Here is an 11,170-nt window from a genome sequence, read left to right as displayed (position 1 = left end):
CGAAGGCTGGGATGTAGATTCTTGAGACATTAAAAAATGTGAAATTACAGCTCAATTAAAGGCATTTCTTAAATGAAAACGAGCTCATCTCTGGGAAAATCCTCACGATTAGTGGAAAACTACACTAAAATACGACAAATTGACAGATCTGGCCCGCAAATATTTGAGCGCTCCACCCGCCAACGTTCCAAGTGAGCAATTGTTCAATGCAGTCGGCCGTATATACGAGTCTCTAAGAAATCGCCTCATGGGAGAAAAGGCAGCAAAATAACTTTTTTTTAAATATAATATGCCCCTTTTGAACTTTGACTATTTACTAGATTAAAACACTGTATAGGTTAAATTTTTTTTCTGATTTTAATTTTGATTTTGTTCTCCAGACGCCACTATCCAATTTGTATGTAGAATCGCTCGCTGATTCCGAAAATGGAGTTAATTTTTTTTTTTGTATGAATAACGGTAAATTGCAAATATCTCGAAAAGTTATCCATAGAAAAAAAAATTATCTTGATTTTCGGAATCACCGAGCAATTCTACATAGGAATTGGATAGTGGCATCTATAGAACATTTTTGCTGTAAACCAGTGCAAAATTTTAAGTAATTAAAACGTTGACTTAAGTTGATCATAGCTCTTTTAACGTTATTCGTAACATTCGCATTCGCACATTCGCATTCCGAAAATTAGCATTCGCATTCGCGAATGTGAAAAATATGACATTCGAAACATCCCTAGTACATACATACATATCGAATACAAAACGATTGGAATGCTGCAAAATTCAATGAGTAAATCGTACAAAAAAATATAAAAAATAAACATAAAAAGTGCATAAAATAGATCGCTGGAAAAGCAAAAAAAAAAAACAAACGTTTTGCTTTCTTTCTTTACAGTCGTTTTTATTACATATTTTTATTGCGAAATAGCATATACGCTTAACAAGAATAGTATAAATATCATAGATAAAATGTTGATATACATAACAACAATAAAAAGCTATATTGGCAACAATTCGTTCAATTACTCACTTTCTCCACAAACGTACATACATGCATACATATGTACATTTGTACATATCTAAATGCCAACACGTGAGTTTATGCGCATGCATAACGCATTCGAAATTTCGCCAAACTTTGCAAAAAAAAATCGAGTTTATGTACTTATTGCAGATGTTTTATTTTGCATATTCTTTTTTATAAAAAAAATCATATTTACAATTTACCTATGCGCAAGCCCTTACTTCACTTTATTTTATTTACAATCTTTTATTTAGGTATCTTGCCACAGATCTTCAGCAGTGCAATAACCCGATCTCAGTTGGCGGTCAAGGTCTGCTAGTCGTTGAATCCGGGGAGACCACCCAACTCATTAGCATTGCATTTCATTGTTGAATTGATGACAACATCTGCTTATAAAAATTTGTTGGTTTTTGCTTTTTTAACTTCTTCACTTGCTTAAAATTATTATGGCGGCATTCGTACATACATAAGTTGTTGCTTGAGTTTTTTTTTTTAATTTCCTTTTTATTCATGCGAGGCCAGCACTAGACTGTGTGAAATGATTTTGTTTTTTTCTGATTTTTTGTCCTGGTTTGGAATGACGAGTATGTCACTTATGTCTAAAACAAGTTTTTGCTGATAATAGTTGTAGTTATGTAGCCGTAATACATCATAAGCAGGGAACGGATTTTTAGGACCTAAAAATCTATAAAAAAGGCAAAATAAAATAACGAAATAGGCTGGAAAAGGCAAAATAAAATAGCGAAAAAGGCAGGAAAAGGCACTAGGTATTGCAAAAAAGGCAAAACAAAATAGCGAAAAAGGCAGGAAAAGGCACTAGGTATTGCAAAAAAAGCAAAATAAGGCACTAAAAAAGACAAAAAATATGAAGAACAATCAAAAAATACATTTATTTGAGAAATGTTTATATTACAAGTAAAAAGAGAAAAACTATGAACTAGTTTCATTATATGAAGAATTTGCACTTTGAATCTTTGACTATTTTATCCTTTCGAGCTTCTAACTCATAAAACTTTAATCTGTATAGTTGTAGTAACATTGAACCACAAGATGCATTTTGAAGTTTTCTGGCAGCATTTTCATTAGATTTTCGCGAAAAAAAAGCCTTGAATGTACTAAATGTGCGCTCGACGTAAGTTGATACAAGTTCATATTATCAGGAATAAGGGCGTTTCCCTCGCCCTTTACAATTTTATCCACATCCCTTATTGTCTCCAAGCCTACGTTAGCTGAGAAAACGGCTTTGAATTTTTCCAACACCAATTTGGCAAGAGGTCCCTGCGCTTCTATAAGCTGCATAGGCATGTGTATATTTTTTAATCTTAAAAAAAAATTGTAAATGCTATAATCACTTTTTTAAAGGTAGAAAAGGCAAAAAGGCAAATATCTTAAAAAGGCAAAAATCCTAAAAAAGGCAAAAAAAGGCATTATCAAATGTGTATATATGGAATCAGCGAAAGCTAAATCGTGGACATTCTTAATCCAATATACTCTATCTCTTTAGCAGAAAAAAAGGCAATTTCCATAAAATCCGTTCCCTGATCATAAGCTTTGAATGGCCGCCCTAAAACTCCCATATAACGTAATTTTCCTTCGTGCGGTCATTGAGTTTTATGTTTAAATATTTCAGGAGTTCCATAAGAAAATGCAATAATTTCAATTTAACAGTACTTTAGATAACATCGGCACACAAAAACAAAAGTTCAAGTGCCAAGACTGTCACATGGTAGATTCTCTTCCTTGTGGGGTATCTAAAGACCTCTAGGTGGTCCTACCTCGGGATTGGTTCTTTACAGGGTAACCTAATATTCGCGGCTTTCGTTTTGCTACGCATGCTGTCGAATTTGTTTTTTTTTTGCGTTCCCCGAAATTGGCTGGCGTGCGTTAGAATTTGATTTCATTGAACGAAACGTGAAATGAAAATGTCACGCAGAAAAAAAAATGGAAATTGAGGTAGCTTCATACGCACGCCGTTCAATTTCGGTTGGTCCCATACAAGTTGCATGTGCATGAGAAATTTTTGACAATAAATCGGCAGCGTACGTGAATATTAGGTTAGCCTGTTACGTTTCTGAGAAAATCCATTAATTTAAGAAGAAACATCCACAAATTTTGATTCGCCATTTTGGATCAGTCATTTCTAATTTTTCAAATATACTAAATTTTGGTGCATGAACAGTCACTCAATCTGAATAGATGGTGAGAATAAGCGAAATTTCAGTTTGAGTAAAAAAAAACAATGAATTCACTGATAAATCAATTTCTCAAAACTACACTTTGAGTTTATAATCGATTTTGGCGCTTACACTCAGTGTTGCCATTTTAGCCATTTTTCGGCAAGATTTACCTTTTTTATTTGAGTTTATTTGGAAAAATCCTGTTTAGCTTCTAGCTTTTTCTTACCTTTGCTATCACTCAATCCGAGTGAACTCGAAAATATCGTTGTCAGCTTCGAATGCTGATTCGAAATTAGCTAGGCATTAGTTGCGATCCCGTACGAGTCCGGACTAGTCAGAAATAGTCAGAATCAGTCAGATTTTACTGGAAATCGATCCCGTACTCGGTTCTCTGACTATTGAGAGGACAAAAAAGAGAGTAAATACGGTTCTCTCTCTGTCAGAAGTTACCAGTTTTAGTCCGAGAATTTTTTGCTGGTAAATTCTGGTAAATGCGTCAAACGATCAGCTGTAGTGTGTTTGGCAACCAAATTGTAAACAAAAGAAAAGTGCACTCTGCTAATTCATGTTGAAAAGTATTTAATTACTTGTTTAAGTGGATTCTAATGAATTTGAAAGTGTTTTTGGTTATTTAGATGTGTGAGCTGAGTGTGTTTACATACAAAATAAGCAAAAATTTACAACCAAAATTTGGAGGTTATGTTGAAGTTGACAGAAGTTACCATTTTTTACTAGAAAGCGATCCCGTACTTTTCAATGTTACTCTCTCGCTCTGAGTGAATTTTTATTTTTTGACAGTTTTACTAGTCCGAGTCCGAGGAATACGGGATTGCACCTATTATGTATTTTGCTCGCGCTGTGCCGGAAGTCCCAATGGCCTAGCGGGAAAAGCACAAGACCGCTAGTTGAGAGATCCGGGTTCGAGTCCGAGTCGTCGGACGGCGGAGCTTTTTTTCTTTTTTTATTTAATTTTTGTTTTTTTACAAGCTTTTTTTTAATAAATTTATTTTAGTTATTTAGTTTTAAAGAGAAAAATATAAATATAATAAGGTTTCTTTCCTAATAAATTGTTGTTAAACTATTATTCCTCGCTTCATAAAAAATATTCATTCATTAAATAGCGTACGCTAGACGTCTAGCAGATGGATTTATATATGTACATATGTATGTTAAACTGCATCATCAAAAAAAGTTGCGGTTTTCCGCCAGGATTACAAAATTTATAATATTTTAAGACGTCCACCAAAATACTTCGGAAAAATGTTAAGATTTAAGTGAGCTGGACCGATTTGAAAATACCTCCAAAAATGGAGTTTCTTATGAATAAAAATAGTTTCTTAAAGAACTTTTTGAAAAAATTCCCCTCAGATGACAAAACAGATTGAGCTTAAAAAATCTACATAAAAATATTAAATATCTTTTCAACAGAATCGTAAGAATGAGATTTTTGATGCTGTTTTTTTTTACTTTTTTCAAATATTGATTTACAAAAAACTTGAATAACTGGGCCAAAACTATTCTTATTTAGTTTTATGGTATCGCGATAGAAAGGTATTTTCACACTGTTTTTATTTCTGTCCAAAAAAAGGTCATTCGTGTCCCTTTTCTTTCAAATACCAACACATCTTAATTCAACTTTGAATGACGTTCGTCCATCCTACCTTTCTCTTTCATCCTTGTAATGAGTTTATTATCAAAGAAATAAAAAGGGTGAGAAAATACCTTTCCAATGACAACTCTTAAGTCTAAATCGGAAGAGGTTAGGTTCAGTTATTCCAGTTTTTCTTATACCAATCTTTGAAAAAAGTTAAAAAACAGCATCAAAAATCTCATCATTATGATTCCGTTTAAATTTTTATTTTATTTTTTTTTTTTTTAATATTTTCATGCAAATTTTGTAATCTTAAACCGTTTTGTCATTTGAGGGGATTTTTTCAAAAAAAAATCTTTAAGAAACTATTTTTATTCATGAAAAACTCCATTTTTTGCAGGTATATTCAAATCGGTCCAGCTCACTTAAATCTTAATATTTTTCGGAAATATTTTGGTGGACGTCTTAAAATATAATAGATTTTATAATTCTAATGGAAAAATAGTACCGATTTTTCTTTGTATGGGGAGCGATGCAGTCTAATGTATGTACATTAAAGTGGTCCAAAAATGTATGTAAAAAAATAAGGTCGGATTTTTAATGCCGCCACCCCGTAGGATTGTTATATACCGAAAAAAATATTCCCATATTTCTTTGTTTTGAAATAAAAAATAATTTAGGTAGTGCTCAAAGCGCTCAAAGTTTTTCATGTATTTTATATGGAGAAAAAACAACTTTTCGTAGAAATAGTGTAGAATTCTTGAATTCAATATTTTTCGATCGGCAACCCTCCTAAATATATTTCTGAAATAAAGGATTTTACACCCATTTCCATTGATAACCATCGTTTCAATTCAATTAATTCATTTAATTTATTAAATAATTTTAATTTAACCTTTTAAACTGGGGCAACCCTCGAAACACATCCAAATTGTTCTAAATTGTCAAACTAAATATTTTTTAAATCTTTTTCATTTGACATCCATTTTTAATATTTCATATAACTTTGGTATAAAATAATTTAATTGGACTTATAAATTAGGTGGCAACCTTCTCCAAAATATTTCCAAACTACTACCTTCTTAAACCTCTTTTGTCTGACAACCACATAGGGCCAATTTCACAGTGCGTAGTTAACTCAGAATCGGCAGTTAACTAGAGATTTTCAGTACAAAAATCTGTAGTTAACTGCCGATTCTGAGTTAACTACGCATTGTGAAATTGGCCCATAGTGATATTATTCACTTACCAAATTCTTTTATTAAAACTGAATTACCTTTTTTAAACATGTGTCAACCCTCCTACACGTAGTTAGATACAAAGCCTTTTCAAGACCATTTCAGTCGATACCCACATTGTAGCAATTGATTTTACTTTTTAAATAATCTGATCTTAATTTCTTAAGAGCTAGCTAAAGAGCTAGTAAAAGTGTATTGAACAACCACACCCTAAAGCTGAAGCTCCATAGCAGGTTTTTCAGGCGTTGCGGCTTGAAGCGCTAAAGCCTGAAAGATGATTTAGTGCAATTGTAAGAAGCTAGTCCACAACCGAAGTCCGGTAAGCCTGAAAGATGTAAATTATCGAACTTGTTTCAGACTTTTTAGGCTTTTCAGACGTCGTCTGATAGTTATTCAATCGAGCATTACAATGCCGTAATCGATAACACTTACCATATGAGAGATGTCATGAACCAAAAATACAAGATCACGTAAGAACGCGACGTTGTATTTGTAACTGGTTTTGAGAAAATGGTTTGCGAAAGCGGGTTCGTCAGCTGAGACAACACATTTTAAAGCATTTTGTTGCATCATTTTACCTAAATTGTGCGTTTAAAGTGGCTGACAATAATTTTGGCTAGTTTTGGTTTTCGTTGTTTTCTTTGCTTTGTTTACTTTTCGCTCGTTTTCCAGTGAAACAAGATGGCGTAGAACCCGCTAAAAAAATCGACTTTTTCACTCTCTTTTTCTTACGTGATCTTGTGTCTTTCGTTCATGGAGAGATGTTTCGTGTCGTGGGGTGTCTTAGTGCTGCAAAACCATCGATGTTATCGATGGGGCCAATGCTTTAGCCAATATCGATGGTTTTCTGAAATCATCGATGGTTCCTTTTCCTTTCACGTTAACCTGCGAAAAGCAAACTGTTGTCGCGAAACTTTTTTATTAGTTTAAGAAAATTAAATCAATACACCGTTTTGGTTTCAACTTTCTTAAACTTTGTTTTAACGTGAATTTTCTAATACTTACCAGGAATATCACAGAATCCATCGTAGTCCAATTTTTGATGAAATCTACAAAAATGCTATCACTGAATCCGTAGATTTCACGAAAAATAGGACTACAAAGGCTTCTATGATAGCCCCCACTTATAGCCTATTTTCACCAAAAGCTTAAGAGGTCAGGTAAGTTGAAAGAATTTTCACATATGTATATAATTCAACATAATATTTGCAAATGAAATAACATTTGTGTAACTCTTTTCTTTAACGGGTCACTTTAATAAACCATCGATATTATCGATGGATGTCTATAAAACTATCGAAAACCATCGATGCAGCACTAGGGTGTCTCTCCCCATACCGGACACTCATTTGGCACATCTGCGGCTAATCTGCTTGGGTATGAGTTTAACCTGCTGCAGTAGCCAGAGCGAAGTTGGGCTATTGTGGTTCTAGTGTTCCGAGGCAGATGTAGCTCCGTCTCGTCGATGTCCGGTGGTTGTGCGCCTAGAACGGCATTCACAGGTCTGGAGTCTACATAACTCGATACTGACTACCTGTGAACGCCGCTCCGGGCCTGTCGATCAACTGACGGGTCCAGAGGTTGTTTAATGAATCTCTGGACTTTTTCCGTCAGTTCGTGGAGATACCCCTGACGTGCCTGGGCGAGGGCTCACAGTGGTTGCTGTCATAGGACAAAATTAAAAAAATGTATGTACAAATTTTTGAACCAAAATAGGCGTAGCAATCAGTTTTTTGTCCAAACTTCATGTTGTCATACATGATACAAAAAAACAAGGTAGTTCCATTGTCACTTTTTCGTCGCCATATTAACCACCTGACAATTAAGCAGATTGTGACATTTCGTGCTACCATACCCAATATCTAAAATCCTTCAAATTTTCTTATTAATTTTTTGTCGATTTAAAAATATTTTGTTCTTACATGTACATTTTAAATTGTGTGAAAGCTGACAGTTTATAGAATTCAGTAGCGACGAAAACAAAGGGGGGTTAAGTGGTTAAACTTTACCTAAGCCGATCATAAAACTTGCGACGCAATTTCAGCTTATGCCTATGGGTCTTGGCAAGAATGTAATCCCTGAAGGTTTAGCTAAAGTGGTTCTCGGGATACACCCTGTGATCATGTTACTTTCCAGAAGGTGCCGCGCCCGTTTTTCTGTACATATTTCCGTTGGAAAATACCTCATCTCAGTATTCTAGGTAAATGCTTCCAGAGGTATCTATGCGTCACAAGAATTTTAGTTTATTTGGTTTATACCGCTAGCTCTTTTCAATGGCTACGAGATCGTTTTCATATACCTCCATTTTTCATAGGTTTGGGATTGATTTCATTTACCTCTATTCCAAGTTCTACGGTGGCACGCCGCATTTTCCAATAAATCCAAACATATATCCATACAAAGTTCCAGGACTCTACCACAAATAATTCCAGAGATATGCACTATGAGAAATTCGATTTGTATGGGAGTTTCCACACGCCCTTTAGATATTGGTTTTGTTTTCGCCTATAACCATACTTGGAAAATTTGTGTCCGAAATTTAAAAAAAATCGGTACAGCCGGTATAAGCATTGTGACTCCTCAAGCGAAATGAACTAATGATTGCAAAAAATGAAATCAAACATCATACTTGACCCAAAAAGAATACTAGACTTCATTCTCTCAACTTCTCAGAATGTAGAAAAGCTAAGAAATATATAATAAGATGGGATATATTAAAACAGCCTCCAAACATTTACTAAAGACGCCCCTGGACTACACAAATCAGTTTGATTGAAAATTTATTTTTATCTATTTATTTTATACTTCAATTTTGGGTGTGTCAAAATTTCATGTGAAAACAATATGTGTTGCTGGAAAAATTTTACGGTCCATGGGTCCTAAAGTAAATTCCATTTGCGCTTAAATGGACAAAGACAATATGTATTAAATAACACATCGAAATGTGTAATTTCAGTGTCTGAATTACATCAGAATCATCGTATCCGATATAGAAAACTACATTGTGAAATGAGATGACATGAGGACACTAAAAAAATTTTAAAATATGTTCACTAAAATTGTATTAATAATAAAATAATGATTTGGCAAGTTGTTATCGAATTTAATGTAAAATTTAAACGTTTTTAAGGTAAGATATTGATTATTTTTAAATGGTATATATTAATACAACTATTTTGTTTATAATCCCAAATTTAGGATATAAAATCTCCCACACCAAAAAACTTACAATTGGGTAACGCCGCTTCGAATTTTTTACAATTGAGCAATTGTCAAAAATCTGCCTTTTAATCAAAAAGTTGTTTATTGAAACTACCTTCTTTTTTGTATCATGTTGTCATATATTTTTTGTTTTCATTCTAAGGGCATTGGCCCAATGTAGGCTTGCTTTGTTTGCTTCGCTGTCAAACAGTTTTTGAACTCTACTAAAATGTAAGAAAGTTGGCCAAATGGCAGGTTGACTTCACTTGCTTGAAGAGCTTCAAAGTTTCAAATAGCGGAAATCTCTATTTGACAACTTTTGACAATGAGATATGTATGTTTTCGTGATAAATGAATTCAAGCAAATTGCTGAAGGCTTTTTTTAAACAAAAAGTTGTTTAACTAAAAATGCTGCAAGGATGTATACATAGGTACTTGTAAATAAATGTCTTAATTTAAAAAAGTGTTGCCGAAAAATGTAAGTAATTCAATGTTAAATAAAAGTGATTCTTCTCTTTCCATATTTGCATTAAACGTATGTATATGCTATAGAAGCCGTGCAATAAAAATCGCCTTTATGAGTTAAGAGTTTTTAATATGTAAATGAACTAGTATAATTATTTTATTATTATCTTTTCCTGGAAAAAAAATAAATAAATAATTCCCATTAATTTCAAAATAAATCTGAAAAGATTAGGGGCTAAGACGATGTTCCTATTATTTTTTTATTATTTTTTATTATTAATTAATTTTATTATTAATTCATGTTGTATTTTGAAGGAAATTCTTAATGTTAATGGAACAGACTTTGATTTCGCAACCACACAGCTGATTGCTTTGACAGCGTTCCAAGCTACAGGTGCAATCCCGTATTCCTCGGACTCGGACTAGTAAAACTGTCAAAAAATAAAAATTCGCTCAGAGCGAGAGAGTAACATTGAAAAGTACGGGATCGCTTTCTAGTAAAAAATGGTAACTTCTGTCAACTTCAACATAACCTCCAAATTTTGGTTGTAAATTTTTGCTTATTTTGTATGTTAACACACTCAGCACACACATGTAAATAACCAAAAATACTTTCAAATTCATTAGAATCCACTTAAACAAGTAATTAAATACTTGTCAACATGAACTAGCAGAGTGCACTTTTATTTTGTTTACAATTTGGTTGCCAAAACACACTACAGCTGATCGTTTGACACATTTACCAGAATTTACCAGCAAAAAATTCTCGGACTAAAACTGGTAACTTCTGACAGAGAGAGAACCGTATTTACTCTCTTTTCTGTCCTCTCAATAGTCAGAGAACCGAGTACGGGATCGATTTCCAGTAAAATCCGACTGATTCTGACTATTTCTGACTAGTCCGAACTCGTACGGGATCGCAACTTACATTTGGCCAAACAAACAAGCTTTTAAAGTAAATTAAAGCAAAATGAAGTCAGTAGGGCCAGCAAAGCAAGCCTACATTGGGCCCAGCACCTTAACGGTTGTTTCTGAAAAAAGCAACAAAAGTGTCATCAATTGTTAATTTTATTTTTACAGCGTCAGCACGCTGAAAGTTGAATTGGATTTAACGTAATTAAAATATTGTGAAAGGTCGAGTGAATTAAAATTCTATGCAATCGATATTGTACATAAACGTATTGACTTTATTTCTGCAATTAAACTTTTAGATAATTCGTGTTTTGTTTTATGCAAATCATTGTTTTAGAAAAGTAGGATTTTGTGTGTTTCTTGGTTCGTCTTTCAAGTATTTAGCTAATGTTTTAAGTGTGTTTCCCCTATCGGCCCTCAATATTTTTATTTACATATTGTTTGTTAATATTTTAAGATTATAAAAGTGTTCAGTGTAGATGCATCGACCTGCAGAGGCTCGCGTAGTATTCTATAATAGGGCTATTCGCGATTCGGTGCATAAGAGCTGACAAATTTATGGAAT

The sequence above is a fragment of the Rhagoletis pomonella genome, unplaced genomic scaffold, assembly GCF_013731165.1.
Source record: "Rhagoletis pomonella isolate Grant_MI unplaced genomic scaffold, Rhpom_1.0 Rhpom_scaffold_00001, whole genome shotgun sequence".
Lineage (NCBI taxonomy): Eukaryota > Metazoa > Arthropoda > Insecta > Diptera > Tephritidae > Rhagoletis > Rhagoletis pomonella.
Note: the sequence above shows the minus strand (reverse complement) of the source record.